The sequence below is a fragment of the Aethalodelphis obliquidens genome, unplaced genomic scaffold (assembly GCF_003676395.1).
Source record: "Aethalodelphis obliquidens isolate GAN/ISIS:26980383/991018 unplaced genomic scaffold, ASM367639v1 scaffold6, whole genome shotgun sequence".
Taxonomy (NCBI): Eukaryota; Metazoa; Chordata; class Mammalia; order Artiodactyla; family Delphinidae; genus Aethalodelphis; species Aethalodelphis obliquidens.
The window spans coordinates 22483566-22500009 of NW_020837950.1; the positions used below are offsets into that span (position 1 = coordinate 22483566).

Consider the following 16444-nt stretch of genomic DNA (forward strand, 5'->3'; position numbering starts at 1 on the left):
GAATTGTTAAATATTCATGATGTGAAAAAAAATCATGATATATACTGCACTATCATATAAGAAATGTATGCTTCACTGTGTATTGTGTATACACACCAAAGGACCACATGAAAATATAGAGATACCATTAGCGACTAGACAAATACATCAAAATATAGACTGCTTGTAATCGTGGATGATTTTGTGTTCTTGGCTTCTTGTGCTTCTCAGTTTTCCATAACATGTATATATACTTTTTAAAGTTGTGGGAAAAAGCATTATTAAAGTCAAGGTAAGCAGTGCTTAAGACAAATGAGCAGACTCTTGAGGTAATATAATAGTATGGACTACAAGGGGAAGTTGGGATAAACGAAATATTTTTGGTACAACATGGTGACCAACTGTGGAATGGTAATGTCCCAAATAGAAAAGAAGATAAGAAATACTTGAAACTGCAACTGTGATATTATATATTTTCTAAAATTTTTGCCACCTTTTCTCACAATCCTGCTGACAATGGGCCATCCAAATTCCGTCCCTCACCATTTCATACATTATCAGGTGAAGAGTAGCTCACTAGGCTCACTGCCACCATTCCCAACTCATCACTTCAATGTACGTTGAAACTCTTCATGGCAATATGGGAGCAAGCTTCATCACTGTGCCAGTTAAAGCACTTGGGCCTGGGTCTGTCTCAAACCCAGGGTTTGATATTCCCGTGCCTATTTCTCTTATGCTCATGTGTCTCATCCTAAGGTACCCAGGCTATGATACCACACTTCAAAAGGTGGTATTGCACAAAGGAGAACTGAGACTTCAGTACCAGGTTACTTGGGTTTAAATACATCAAATGAGAATATATATAGTATAATGATACTGAATGTGCATATATGTACATACACATACACACACACACACACGTGTGTATATTGTATAATAATCCTACAGCAAAGATTATATATAGATAGACAGATACAATAATTCTACAACAAAGATTATAAATCCTATAAATAATATATAGTCAAAAGTGCCCTGGCATGCAGACATTATTTATGGCCATTTCCAACAAAGCATTATGATAAAGTAATTATTAGTATTTCTTTCTCTTAGTCCAATAATATAAAAAGCATTCCCACATGTGTTTTCACATGTGCCAGCCTAAGACATAATTAGGCTAGGCATTGTTATGTACTTTTGCAGAGGGCAGATATTGACTAAGACACAGAGTTTATCCAAAGACACAGTTAGTAATAGTTAGAAACTAATTCCCCATCTCTTAGAACAGCATTCCTTGAATACAACCATTTTCTCCTTTAGTTTTATACTGAGGATGTTTGCTAAGTACTAACATACGTAGAAACACTGGCCCCTCAGAAACCCAAAGCAGACGTCAGCAGTCCTTGCTCATGTACCTCCCCAATCCTCCAAATATCCCTAAAGGAAATTACTGTCAGTTTACCCAAGATATCAAGTAATAGAAAATCTGTTTGCCACCCATAACCTTGAGCAGGTGTCGGCAAACATTTTCTGAAAAGAGCCAGTTAGTAAATATTTTTGAATTTGCAGTGAGAACTAGTCACGTCTGCCTTTGCAGTATGAAAGCAGCCATAGGTAATATGTGAATGAGACATGTGAAGGAATTAGCAAGACCAGATATGGCTGGCAAGGAGCTAGATATGGGTCCCCATCCCCAGATGACCTCTGAGGAAACTTTCCAAAACCAATATTCCATGATTATGTCTACCTGCTAAAAGACACAAAACTTGCATAATGGGCCTCTGTTTGGCCCATCATTGCCATGATGATAAACATTACTCAGAGGACAGTTTTTCATTTATAAGAATTTAAATGAACTGAAATCATTTACAAATCATGCTTTGCAAGTAACAGAAACCTCAAATAAAACTGGCTTAAATCATAACGTACCTGACTGAACAGACAAGAGGTGGATCTGTCTAATTTCAGGACAGGATAGTTCAAGAATAAAAGAATTGTGGTCAAAGAAATAAAGCAAGTAAAGAATTAAATCAGAAAGGAATAATATGAACTGTATTTCTGCCATAAAAGAGAAATTTATCCTCTAAAGATGTACCACAATGAAGGAAAAATGTAAGCGCTATATTGCTATTACATTTATGGTGGTCAAGTCTTTTCTCATTAAGAAATACGTCTACACAACCAGACTGTTTGGCTGAACTGTTTACCATCATGTCTCTTCAAAAATTTCTAGGCAAATGGGATCAAAATGTTCTATATTATTTACCCATTGAGGCAAGAGTGATCAACTTAGCAACAACCCCTGCTCTTCCTTTGAAAGCCTAACATTTTTGTAGACTATGTATTGAGATGGAAAAAACATCTGTGATAAAATTCCAAGTCTAAATAACAAGACAGAAAAATACAGCATCATCCCAAATTTGTGTGTGTATGTATACATCTAAAGGTATACATAAAGACAGATGCAAATACAAATTGACTTCTTTCACAGGCATCCTCCCTCTCCCTAAAACATACCTTGATCCTCAATTGGGAAATTCACCTCTTCCCTATTATCAAGAATGTGGGGCTTCCCTGGTGGCGCAGTGGTTGAGAGTCCGCCTGCCGATGCAGGGGACACGGGTTCGTGCCCCGGTCCGGGAAGATCCCACATGCCGTGGCGCGGCTGGGCCCGTGAGCCATGGCCGCTGAGCCTACGCATCCAGACCCTGTGCTCCGCAACAGGAGAGGCCACAACGGTGAGAGGCCCACGTACCGCAAAAAAAAAAAAATGTGGTCTCAGAGGGATGAATTCCTAGTGCTAGATCCTGATTGGTTTCATTCCTTAGTTCAAAATATTTCTTTCACAAATGGTCATTTAGGTTATAATAGATGAGATGAGAGAAAATGTTTATTGAGACTTCTGGAGAGAAAGGAGTTTTTTTCTTCGTCATTGTCTTGGTTTTTACTGTTTTTTGTTTGTTTTAGAGTGCTACCATATGAAACTCTTTTGTACTTGACTTAAACAGGAAAGAATGAAGGCTGAGGAAACAATAGCATACATTCTCTAAAAATAAAGGTAGGACTGTCCTGTAAAAACAAAGCTGAGAAGAGGAGATAGGAAAGCAGAGTCCTGGCCACAGTTCTTTTATTCTTGAATCAATCCAAGCCTGAAATTCAACAGATCTCTTATCTGTTCAGTTAATAAGCCAGACAATTTTCTTTATTATTTAAGCAAGCTTAATTTTAGGTTTTTGTTACTTACAAAGTATGATTTGCAAAAATTCACTGTTTACATTCTCAAAATACTAATGACAACATTGTGCCAATTAGTATAAATGGATTTTGGGTGCATATTTGATTGTTTTGTGAAGTGTGTCTCTTATTCCATGTAGGAAATGCAATGTGCAAACATCTGTTTCCCTGGATTTCCTAAGCATATGTACATTTCAGACCAATTACTGCACTTGAATTATTTTACCATAGGCTGGAGTTGTGTTTATTTAAAAGCATAAATACCAAGGTAGTGCTATTCTAGTCTTGATACAGGTTATTTTATAAGGCTGAAAACTTCATCTTTCTTTTCTTAAATAATGATGATAATAAAGAGTGTATGTCAGTCTCTGTGAGATTTTCAGTAAAATCAGTGCCTTCAAATTATTTTGAAGTGCAGGAAACTTTGAATTTATGAAATATTTATGAGAAATCACATCATGTCTACAGCAGTTCTCAGCTGTGACTACAGCATACGGTTTATAAATTGAAACAGGTGTGGGAGAACAGGTGCTCACAGCCAAGCCAGGGAAGCTTTGGAATTTACTGTGGGGAAGCAACAGGATAAAATACCACCATTGGCATTGAAGGCAACTTGCTGATTTGATGGCAGAACCCAAAAGATGTTCACAGGGGCAAATACGTATGACAGCACTTGAGATGAAAGTGTTCACCTACTGAAATCCCACATATGGAAGTTGGGAAGCAGTCGGTGTCATTTTCCATGGAGAGTGAATGCAGGTGAATCTTCACATTGAATCTGACTAGTTTGGAAGTTAACTACATTAAGAGAAAAAATAAGGGCTCAAATAAGGGCTAGAGCCACTTTCACCTGTGTTATCTACATTTTTTCTACGGATGCCATATATCCTGTCCTATAGCCACAAACTCCAAGCATCAGAAAAGTACTCAGAGGGTGTAGGTATAATGTCCTGCTGTTATTTCAGCAAATACCTTTAAAATAAGCCATCTTAAAATCTCATGTTGTTTACAGAATAAAGGTAACAGAAGATAGTATTAATGATTTTTAAACCTCCTCCCCACCTCACTGCCAGTACCTTAGTCTATATTCAGTCAGAGCTTAGGAGTCCCTACGAAATGAAAGGACCTGAGACACAAGAGCTAAGAGTGTTTCTAGATTAATTTGCAATGAGCATCTGTACTTACATTTAAATATGAGTATTTGTCATCTTCTAGAGATTCACAAAGTTTCAAATAAAATATTTTATGGAGTTATATTTTAAAAGTAACCCTAGTGATGGCCAGACCTGGTGTCTGAGTGATTCCCTAGGCCCAGCAAAGCAACGAAGTTTCCAGAGCCCTGGAGAGACAAGGGATAACACCCCAAAATATGGACCCATTTTCCATGCTACCTTCATTGGCCCAGCAGCTGCAGAGAACAAAGGTCACATCTCCCAATACCTGGCAAACAAATGCAGTATTGCCTCACAGACTGATTGCTTCTCTGAGGTATCCACCAGTGTATCTGGGGAGAAGCTTCAAGACAAGTTGAGGAGTGGCTGTCTTTCTATGAGACTGGAGAGATTCCACAAAAGAATATGGGTGTCATGAAGGAGGCAACGGTTCAGGCAGAGGAAGTGGCTGCTGAGATTACTAGGAAGCTAGAGAAACAGGAGAAGAAACCCTTGAAGAAGGAAAAGAAACGGCTGGCTGCAATTGCCCTGCCATCTTCAGAAGACATCAGGAGTACTCGGGAGGACAGTGGGGAGACAAGTGCAAGACCCCAAAACAAGAAAAAGCAAAAGCCCCAGGAGGCTCCTTAGGAGAATGGAATGGAAGACCCATCTGTCTCCTCCAAACCCAAGAAAAAGAAATCTTTTTCCATGGAGGAGCTGGTTAGTAGTGATCTTGAAGAGACAGCTGGAAGTGGAAGTCTTCCCAAGAGGAAGAAATATTTCCCCAAAGAGGAACTAGTTAGTGACCCGGAAGAGTCAGGAAACAAGAGTGCCCCAAGAAAAAGAGGAAATTCTCTTCCAAGGAGGAGCCACTCAGCAGTGGACCTGAAGAGGCTGCTGCCTGCAAGAGCAGCGGCTCCTAGAAAAAGAAAACGCTCCGAAAGCTATCCCAGCAAAATGAGAATGGACATTTCCCTGGTGGGGCGTAACTTGCAGAGATATTTCCCAACCCATCCCCTGTAGTCCAATAAAAACAAAAGCAAATTCACAAGGGAAAAAAAAAGACCCCTTACAAAATATCGAGAGAAACTCATCTTCCTTATCCTTGTTCTTGTCTACATTCTGACATATACTCAAACGAGAACGGACACCACTACCTCAAAAAGTTGTGCAAAACCTCAGGTAAACTGAACTACCCTTCTTTAATTCTCTAAAATTCTTTCTACAATTACCTAGTTTGTCTCAACATAAGTAGGAGGGTTAGTTTTTAGAAAAGAAAGCAAGTCAAGAGTGAAAACTAACAAAGGGCTTTATCATTACGGACTCTACTTATCGAAGGAGAAGCCTGTGTAGCAGAGGCTCAACGTCGACCGCACCTTCCTTACGTACACACGCACGCACAACGCACACAGGCACGCACGCACGGACTCTGATACGCAAACGTGCGTGTGCCTGGGCTTTGAGACTAAGTATCCCTCTTCCTCCCTGCTGGAGATTTTAACTTGTTCGGTGATTCCTGTCTCCCAACAAGTGCCCTAGGATAAAGAGAGCAAACTTTTTTTTTGAAGAATAGTTGATTTGCAATGTTGTGTTAATTACTGCTATACAGCAAAGTGATTCAGTTATACACATATATATTCTTTTTTTTTTTTTTTTTTTTGTTGCGGTACGGTACGCGGGTCTCTCACCGCCGTGGCCTCTCCCGTTGCGGAGCACAGGCTCCGGACGCGCAGGCCGCGGACGCGCAGGCCCAGCGGCCATGGCTCACGGGCCCAGCCGCTCCGCGGCACGCGGGATCCTCCTGGACCGGGGCACGAACCCATGTCCCCTGCATCGGCAGGCGGACCCCCAACCACTGTGCCACCAGGGAAGCCCTATATATTCTTTTTTTTTTAATATTCTTTTCCATTATGGTTTATCATAGGATATTGAATATAGGTCTCTGTGCTATACAGTAGGACCTTGTTTACCCATTCCATATATATAAAAGCTTACATCTGCTAACCCCAATCTCCCACTCCACCCCTCCCCAAACCCCTCCCCCTTGGCAACCACCAGTCTGTTAAGAGAGACAACTTCTTTTAGGTAACACCCCCTTTTCAGAGGCACCCCATGTCCAATGAGGAGACAATTCTGCAGGGCCCTCCCAGCTCCAGCGTTCATCATAGCTGTTACTCCAACATAGCCTAAGGTCTCCCTCTACCCTTTCCTGTACTCTTCGCTTTGTCACAGATATTGATCCCAAGGGTACTACCCTGTACACAGATCTCTGTCTCAGAAGCTGGAAAACACAATAATGCTAGAAGTGGTCCAAGGAAACAGACTGGATCACCTATTGGCAGCAGGCAGAGTACTGATATCTCTCGGCATGCAGCAACAGTGAAATTTGTTAAAACTTTTACTGTTAGGAACTGGTATTACTGGAAGGGGAGGCACTGATGGAAGTAATGTATCAGGCAATTAAAAAGCACATCAAAATAGTATTTATAAAGGCAAAGGAAATGGATTACTATTATGAGAGAAATTGATGATTTGGAGAAAAAAATTGAAAGACTGAACAAATAAATTCAAAGAGGTCCTCCTTGACAATATATAAAGAGACTCTGATCTTATACAGCCAGGGGACAGGCAAATCAAATTTAATCATAAAAACAGCAGAAACCCAAAGAAGGTTCAGAAAGTTGAATATTTATCCTCAACAAGTTTGCTGTACCAGTAAGGATTCCATATAAAATATGGAGAGCTATGGATTTGGGTAATAGAACATATTGTCCCTATGAGCAAAACAGAGGTATTGAGAGTGTTTCTCAATCTATGCAAACAGAATAAAATAAGGACTGATGATCAGGAATCTAAGAGTGGTCACCCCAATAAAAAGTTGTAACACCTTGCCTAATTTCTGAATTCAAGCCAATTTTCAGACCCAGACCCACGTACTGAAGCTGTGAAGTTTTCACAAGGAAGAACCTTGCAACACTATGGCAAGGATATGAGGCCATTATTCCCTGTTTCTTATTCAAAGGAACCCATAGCCATTGACTTCAGCAACATACAGGAGGGAAAGCAGAATGCCCACAAGATATTGGAGACACAAGGTCCAAACTGGCATTGACAACAAAGGACTCAAAGCATTATCAAACCCTTTTGTTAGAGTGGGGTTTATGGAGGCAAGGCAATAAATGGAATCTTGGCCAAGTCTGGCTCATGGTGTGTCCACTTCGTTCATGAACACACTTAATAGTAATTTTCCTACCCCAAAATAATATAATATGTCCCCAAATATAAAATCTAATGGATATACTTGGTAGTTGGCAGGTCCCACATTGACTCCTTATCCTGTGAGGTAAGAACTATCATAGTGAGAAGGTCAAGTGGTAGCCTTCTAAAGCACCCCTCCCCCAGCCAAAATAGAAAAATTAAAAACAATATCTTATCTTGCAGGGAATGTAAGAGGTTAATGTTATTCTTGGGGTGGTGATGCCCATTATATCTCCACTTTATTCATGTCTCTAAAAATGCCAGATGGATTCTGGAGGATGGCATTGACCCCTGCCATGTCAACCACATAGCAACCCCTACTGCAGTTGTGTGGAATGAGGAATCTTTGCTAGATCATCTTAATACAGCTTCAGGATATAGTATGCAATCAGTGATCTTGCAAATATATTCTTTCCCCTCCCTATCAAGAAAGAAGATTACAAATAGTATTTCTAAGTATTCATTTAAAACAGATTATAGTATACCTTTACCGCCAGAGGCCTATGATAACACTACTGTCCTATAACAAATTGTGCAAGGGAAAGTGGACTGAGTGGAAATCCCACAGATAGATGACTTCATCTGAATGAGACCAGGTGAACAAGAAGTAGCAAGGAAGTTGGAATCCTGGGAAGACAAATACACTGCAGAGGATATGAGATGATCCCTACAAATATTTGGAGGCTGACTATATCGGTGAGGTTTGAAGCAAGTCTGGAGTTCTGGTGCATGCCAGGGCAACCTCTCCAATGTAAAAGATAAATTTTTGCATTTTGTACCTCCCACCACTGAGAATTAAGTGAAATACCTGTTTAGTCTCTTGAGTTTCAGAGGTTTTAGAGTTTTGAGTTCCATCTCTGGGAATACTGTTTTGATCCATATATCAGGTGACAAAATGCTCCCAACTTTGAGTAACACCTAGGAGGAATGTGCTTGAAGACTGTGGTGCATGCCAGTATGACCATACGACCCAGTACAGTAGTATTGAGGTTTCTGCGTTTAGGAAACGAGATGGTGTGCAGTTAATGACAAGTCCTAAAAAGAGAATCACTGGCACAGACTACTAAAATTCTAGGTAAAGGTCATGTTCTCTGTGGCAGAGAATTATATACCTTTTGAAAAGCAGACGTGGGGAGAGGAAGGGAGATGTTTCTTGCAAGCACCTAGCTTATATGGTTTGCAGGGCTGGCTAGGAAAGCCAGAAATTCATAGGCCAGCCCATCAGGAAGAGTAGTTCAAAACTTTCAGGCAGGACCTGAGGCTTTGGTCCACAGGAGGAGTTTCTTCCTCAGGGAAATCTCAGTTCTGCTCTTAAAGCCTTGGATTGGTTAGATCCAGCCCACCCAGATTGTCTAGGATAATATCTTTTACTTAAAGTCAGCTAATTGTAGATGCTAATTACGTTTACAAAATACTTCCAAAGCAACACCTAGATTAATATGTGATTGAATAACTTGGGACTGTGGCTTAGTCCAATGGAAATAAACTGACCATCACACCTGGCTTTTTCCAGGCCCACTCCCTTATCAGGTCAAGTGTGTCTAGCAGCAGTCTATTGTAGTATAGAAGGAGTTCATTCAGGATTACACATGAGTAGGGTGAGGAAGTATGTGCAGATGGCCAGGACCTCCATGTCATCCACCACTGTCTTATCAGTGACTTGCCTTTAAGTGGACTTGGCCACTCAGTCCCATTCAGAGGTGGCCCTAAGAAACAACAACGAAGGGAAATTCTCTCAATGGATAGATATTTGATGGTTAACCTGGCCATCCACTTTGTGTAGGAAGAGAAGTGTACATTCTAAAGAATGTATATAGACTTATAAACACTGGTGAATGGCTTGGCTGGGGGATTAGGGGCTTGGAAAGATTCAGATGGGTGGACAATGAAGTCTGTGGAATAGGCATCCTGAAAAATAGGCATGAACTGTGTGGATCTTTGCATCACATGTTGACACCCATTAGAAAACATCCACCCTTGAAAAGGCACTAAACAACTAAATAGATTAACTAGGTCAGTTGGTATCATTCAGAATTTGTCCAGCAGCCAACTCACTACTGGCACAATAGACCCATGAGCTGGATAATCATGGTTACCAAGGATGTTTGGGTCTAAGAACATGGGTCCCCTCTCATCACTGCTGCTGCTAAAATGTTCAACTGCTGGCAACCAAGACCGATGCTAGTTCTTCAATATGGCACCATCCCTGCAGGAGTGCAAATAGCCACTTGGTGGTAGATTAACTCCATTACACACATTCTACTCTGAAAGGAGCAGCAACTCTTTTTGATTGTCATTGATACATGTACTGGGTATGGTTTTGCCTTTCCTCCCAGAAGGACCTAATCTAGCACCACTATTCAAAGACTAATGGAATGTTTGGTTTACTGACACAGGATGCTAAATAACTTTGCATTAAAGCCACTTTACAACACAGTGGCTCTGATATGGGCATACTGACACGAAATCCAGGTTCCTGTCCTACACTGTACCACTTTAAAACTGCCATCTTCCCAGTGATTGCCCTCATCTGAATAGAGTCACATTGTTCAAGGTCATACCCCTTTCTCGGGGCAGCCTCCATTCAGTGACCAGTCAGTGCAGGACTATAAAGACCCATGGGTTGGCTGAAACCTCTATTGTTATTCATCACAGTCCAACTTCTCCCTCTGCCCAGTCTTGCTTTATTCACTCCTTTTTCACCATTGCTGACCCCAAGAGTAACATTGAATGTCATTGCTACATGTAAAGTTCTATTTCATTATCTCCCTGCTGGAAAACTCAGTCTGCTACAGCAGATTATATGAAACTGTATAGTTTACTTTCAGATAAAAGCAAACTGTTCACTTAGCTTCAAAAAGAGATCTTATGTTTTCTTAATACAAAAAAAGTAATAATGATAATAAAAAAGGAGGGCATGAAGAAACATTTGGAGGTGATGGATTTGTTTATTGCATGGACTGTGATCATGGATTCAAAAAAGATCCTTATAATTTAAAATAAAGTAAGAATTCCTTTATTTAAAAATAATTAGCTAATATCTTTGTTGTGGTACCTGCCTATAGACATAGATGAGCTATTCTCTTAGTAGACATTAAAAAGACCATGTAATCTTTTATAAATAAAATAACTTGTAAAATATTACCTAAAATAATGTGTTAGTTTCGTAAGGAGTAAATTATCAAATTCTTGGATTTAAAGCAAATGTACACATTAATTTAGCATCTACTAGTGCTAGAACTGGAGTTACCCAGAAGTCTAGTCTAAGCCGTTAAGCATCTCATACACACTCACATACACAGAAATAAAATCCCTACAAAAATAAAAAGTTAAAATTTGTTGAATACATAATATATATCAGGTGATATCATCCAAGATTGCTAACAATTATATACATTATATATACAAATTATATATATATTATATATACATTATATATATTATATATATATAATAAATTATATATATTATATATATATATATACAAATTATATAATTTATTTCTCAGGGTACCTATTAAGTGTATGAACTATTACCAATAGTAGGTACCAATAAGAAAACTGAGTATTAGAAAGGTCATACAATTGGCAGAGCTGGGATTACAGCTATAGTCTGCCTAAATTTGGGACCATGCTTTTAAATATTATGCAGGAAATGTAATGAGAAAGAGGAATACAATAAAAATAATTAAACTATAAATGCTAACTACGCAATACAACAGAATACAATGTACACTTGTAAATACAATTAGATTTGTGAAGTTTACAAATTATTTTTCAAAATTTGTCACAAAAATTCATTTGTTTTACAAAGACAAAAGCAGAAGTTCATAATTGCTTTTACCAGTAATTTATGTACTGGGAGTGTTTTAAACTCAGCTTCTCAAAAATAGTCTCATTTTGACATATTAAACACTTGCTGAAACATTCATTCTTTGAACACCCAGTCTAAATTTTTACCAGCCAATTAACAGCATCATGCTAGGAACTTGCATCTCTTTTGTAGCTGAAAAATAAACAAAATTTATCACTCATTTACTTCCCACTTCAAATAAACTAAAATACACTTTGCAAGGGATGTTTGTTGGGTTTAAAGGTCACTTAGAACTTAAAGTTAAATAATGTCTCTAGAGACTGCAGGAAAGTGTTTACACAAACTCAGACTTTTTATAAAAGCTCTAAAGTGCTTTTGGGTTTTCAGGCAATGGCCTTGAATCATACTTCACAAATGTGTGGTAAACACATTGCATTTTAAAAGAATATCAAAGCATATTTCAACCACTGGTTAACCCTTCAAAATCTTTCGTAGTCTGTATAAAGTCAAATATCATAGTTGAATATCCATCATCATAAATAACTGATGACTTCTGGTGGTTGTGTTTTGCTTGTTTTGATGGTTAGCTGCTTCGAAGCAGTAAATCATGTCATCCCTACTACCCTATGATGATAAATTATTCAAAGCTCTATGATTTCATCTGATAATTCAACAGTTTTTTATTGTCCTTTTATTTTACTCCAGGTGCTCTCCTGACTGTTGCTGATGAAAGTATTGAACAAATGACACATTTCCTCCCTTCATTAAGATTATTCTCTAGTTTGATGGAGTTACAAAAATAGTTCGGCTCATAACAAAACCCAATGTGTTTTGTTTTGTTTTGTTGCAATTAAGCAGAAGCATTTTACTAACAATAGGGAAATATAGGGATAGAGGGAGTGAGGAATAACAAAAACAAATGCATATGCATGCATAAGCACAGGGGATTTGACTTTTCAAAGGAATTCTATGTATATGATCCCATATGATTTTTTTAGATAGTAATTGGCTTGAATTATACCAGAAATATTGTCCCTGAACTTCTAAAGATGAGGTCTTTCCCAGCATTTAGGTATGCTGCAGCTCTTGGAGTAACATATACGCAACTCGGGGGTCAAGTAAGAATGATAATATTGGGTTGGCCACAAATTTCTCCATAGCATCTTATGAAAAAACCCCAACGATCTTTTGAACCAACCCAATATTAAGAAATCCTTATCTGTAAATAGGACCAAGTCTGAGATATGGCTTATTACTTACATATACATACATGTGTATACAAACGTGTTTATAAATATTATGTACATATTTATACATATACACATATATACATGCATGTGTGTATATATGAATATTATAGCAGTAGATAAGCATACTGTAATCCTTGTAACACTGTAGTCCTTGCAACACTGTGAGTTTGGAGTTACCCTCTCTGGTTTATGGATGCAGAGCCTGAAGCTCAGAGAAGTTAAATAGCCTTCCCTAGATTCTAGAGGCAGAGGTAGTGGCAGAGATATGATTTGAAGTCAACATCATCTGACTCCAAAGCCCGTATCTTGTTCTTCTTTCAATATATTACCTCCTCCAAAGATGAAAATCCAATTCTCAGGTCTGGTTACTTTTTGGCTGTGACTTTCTATATGATAGAAGCATGAGCTGTGTTTATGTAATTATTTGGACATGAATATGATTATCCAAGTCTTCCCCACTTTTCAGATATAAGTTCCAGAATGTTTCATAGATGTTGACTTCAACTAGTTGAATCAACTACTTGAACTATATACACTTTTACAACATTAAAACAGAGAAGATAATTTCCAAATCAATACTTTCCAGGTTCTCAATAACACAAAGAAAGTCAAGAATTTCAAAACAGAACACTTCCATTTCATTTCAGACCAGACTTCTGGCTTAATAACCTGCCCAACTTTACAAGGCAAGGTTGCTCATAAGAAACATTAATACTGAATAACAAGTTCACCATTCATAAATGAACTGAAGGGTTACACTGCCAACCAAATCAGAACCCACGGTGAGACATGTCAAGCCAAATGATGAAGCAGTAGGTAAAAGAGTAGGAAGTGAAAACCGAAACCAGAGGAGCAGGCATTGCCATCTGGCCTGTTTGATGTCTCCCCCATCTTCCCATGACTGTGGCTGCTTGAATGAGTGAAATAAGGTGGGAGAACTTTCGGGAGGAAGCCTGCAGAAATGAAAGTTCACTTCACCAGGCAAAGCCTTCACTGCACTGATTAATGTCTGTCCTGCCTTGAAGGGCTGATGATTCAATTAGTAATATATGGGACCAGCACACCTGTGAGAGGGATTGCTGCCAGGAGGGTCAAGCATAGGGAGTATGTAAAAATTGACAGTTCAAAATAAACAGAGCAAAACAAAGGAGAATTAAATGATAGATCATGTGTTCTCTGTGGTAGGGATTAGAGCAGGGGAGGAATGAGGTTCAGTTCCAATGCATAATCACTTAACTATTCTACAACAAGATAGGAGCTGATACTATTTACAATAGCCAGGACATGGAAGCAACCTAAGTATCCATCAACAGATGAATGGATAAAGAAGATGTGGCACATATATACAGTGGAATATTACTCAGCCATAAAAAGAAATGAAATTGAGTTATTTATAGTGAGGTGGATGGACCTAGAGTCTGTCATACAGAGTGAAGTAAGTCAGAAAGAGAAAAACAAATACCGTATGCTAACACATATATATGGAATCTAAGAAAAAAGGAAAAAAAAAGGTCATGAAGAACCTAGGGGTAAGATGGGAATAAAGACACAGACCTACTAGAGAATGGACTTGAGGATATGGGGAGGGGGAAGGGTAAGCTGTGACAAAGTGAGAGAGTGGCATGGACATATACACACTACCAAACATAAAATAGATAGCTAGTGGGAAGCAGCCGCATAGCACAGGGAGATCAGCTCCGTGCTTTGTGACCACCTAGAGGGGTGGGATAGGGAGGGTGGGAGGGAGGGAGATGCAAGAGGGAAGAGATATGGGAACATATGTATATGTATAACTGATTCACTTTGTTATAAAGCAGAAACTAACACACCATTGTAAAGCAATTACACTCCAATAAAGATGTTTAAAAAAAATAGGAGCTGATAAATTGATACTCTGATTTTTAATCTTCCTTACATGAAATAGAGACTTTTTTCATATATTATATATATAAAACACTATAGTTATGTCACAGTTTTTTCAACCTTGGCATATGTACATTTGGGACCAAATAATTCTTCATTGTGAGGAACTGTCCTGTGTATTGTAGGATGATTAGCAGTATCCCTGGCCTCAACCCACTAGATTCCAGAAGCAACCCGCTATAATCTTAGCAACCACAAATGTCTCCAGAAATTTCTTCTGGGGAAAAAATCACCCATGGTTGAGAAACACTAGTCTAGATCATCCAAATAAATGAATACATTTCAACAACAATCAAATTGCCTGGCTATATCAAATCAGGGCATAATAATATTTACCCTACTAGGATTCAGGTATTGGCCTGATATCTCATTAGGCTAGAGAAATAGTGAGATGGCATCTATAGTCATTCTCAGAGCCAGACCTTCATAGGTGATCTGTGAAACAGATTTGCTCCCAGGAGAAAATTAACCATATATTCACTCCATTTGGCCTCTTATAAGAGAGGAAGAAGACAGTTCTCTAAGGCATGACACAAGCCCAAATTTCTATATTTCTGTCCTCTAACCTCTTTTGGATCTCTCTCTCTCTCTCTCCATGTTGAAAGAAAAGGGGAAATTCAGTATAAATCATAGTTCCATTTGTGCAACTTGCCTACCTGGTAACCAAATGAGGAAGTTAATATTATGTACTTTTTCTAAAATTTGTACTACTTTCCTGCTCTTTGAAATTAACTTTATAATTGTAAGATTTCAAGAGTCTGTTACAGTTTGTACATACTTTTTTCATGATACCCCTAACTTACTAAAAAAAAAAATTAAGGTCAATACTTTAATTCACTGAAATTCAATTATTTTTATACTCAAACACATGAAGCTTTCAGCACAACACAGTGAATCCAATAGCAACAGTCAAAATACATTCTATGCAAAGTGAAAACAACCTGCAGTACAGGGAACTTACAGTACAGGGAAATGTATTTCTGCTGATACATAGATAGCATTTTAAAATGTTCGCAGAACCATTCATTTCAAAAATATTCAAGCCAGCACATATTTTTAACTGTTCTTTAATGTTTACGGGAAACAAATATGTACAATAATATTTTGTTGATTCTTGAGTTAAAATGTCAAATAAAATTTTAAGTAATATGGAAGATAAATCCCTTTATAGAATGCTATAGCTTAATTTGCAGAGCAAATTAAGGTAAGTGCAACCCATGAGCTACCTTACCCTAAGGTAAATGCAATCTGGTGAAATTTAAATAAAATGTGTTTATTTCTAATATGAAATGAAAATAATTGATGAGTCTATGTGTAAAAATGGTTTCCATGAGGGTAAGTTTTTATTGAATAGTTTGCAATTGCCAGGCAAAGCAATGGATATATGATATGAATGTGATATGATGTGTGTATGCATAAATGTGTATGGAGATAGATATACATATATACATATATTTATTAAGCACATCAAGGTGACCTTATGAGAAATAGTATAGTATGATAATTATTGAATGGTTGTGAGTGATTCTTACCAAATGTGAGTTTTCTTTTTCTTCCAGGACATTTAGACTACATTTCCCATGCTTCCTGACAATAAGATGCAGTCTTGTGATCAAGTTTCGGCCAGTGGTGTGTAAGCAAAAGTGTTGTCGTACTTAAGAGAGAATTCACCCCCAAAATTCCAGCACTATTCTGCCACCCTCTCTTGGCTCATGGGCTGGCTAGATGCACTGGATCCAGAAGACTGTGAAACTGTAGAAGACTACAGAGCACCTGGATGGAAGAAACCTGGTCTATGAGGGACCGTGGCTTAGAAACGATGTGTACCCCCTCTCC

The 16444-nt window shown here is 38.4% G+C and overlaps 1 pseudogene; it reads left to right on the forward strand.

The window, feature by feature from the left end:
• The first annotated feature begins 4796 nt into the window (after positions 1-4796).
• LOC113619244 (nucleolar protein 56 pseudogene) lies at positions 4797-5287 on the forward strand (annotated as a pseudogene).
• Positions 5288-16444: the final 11157 nt, after the last annotated feature.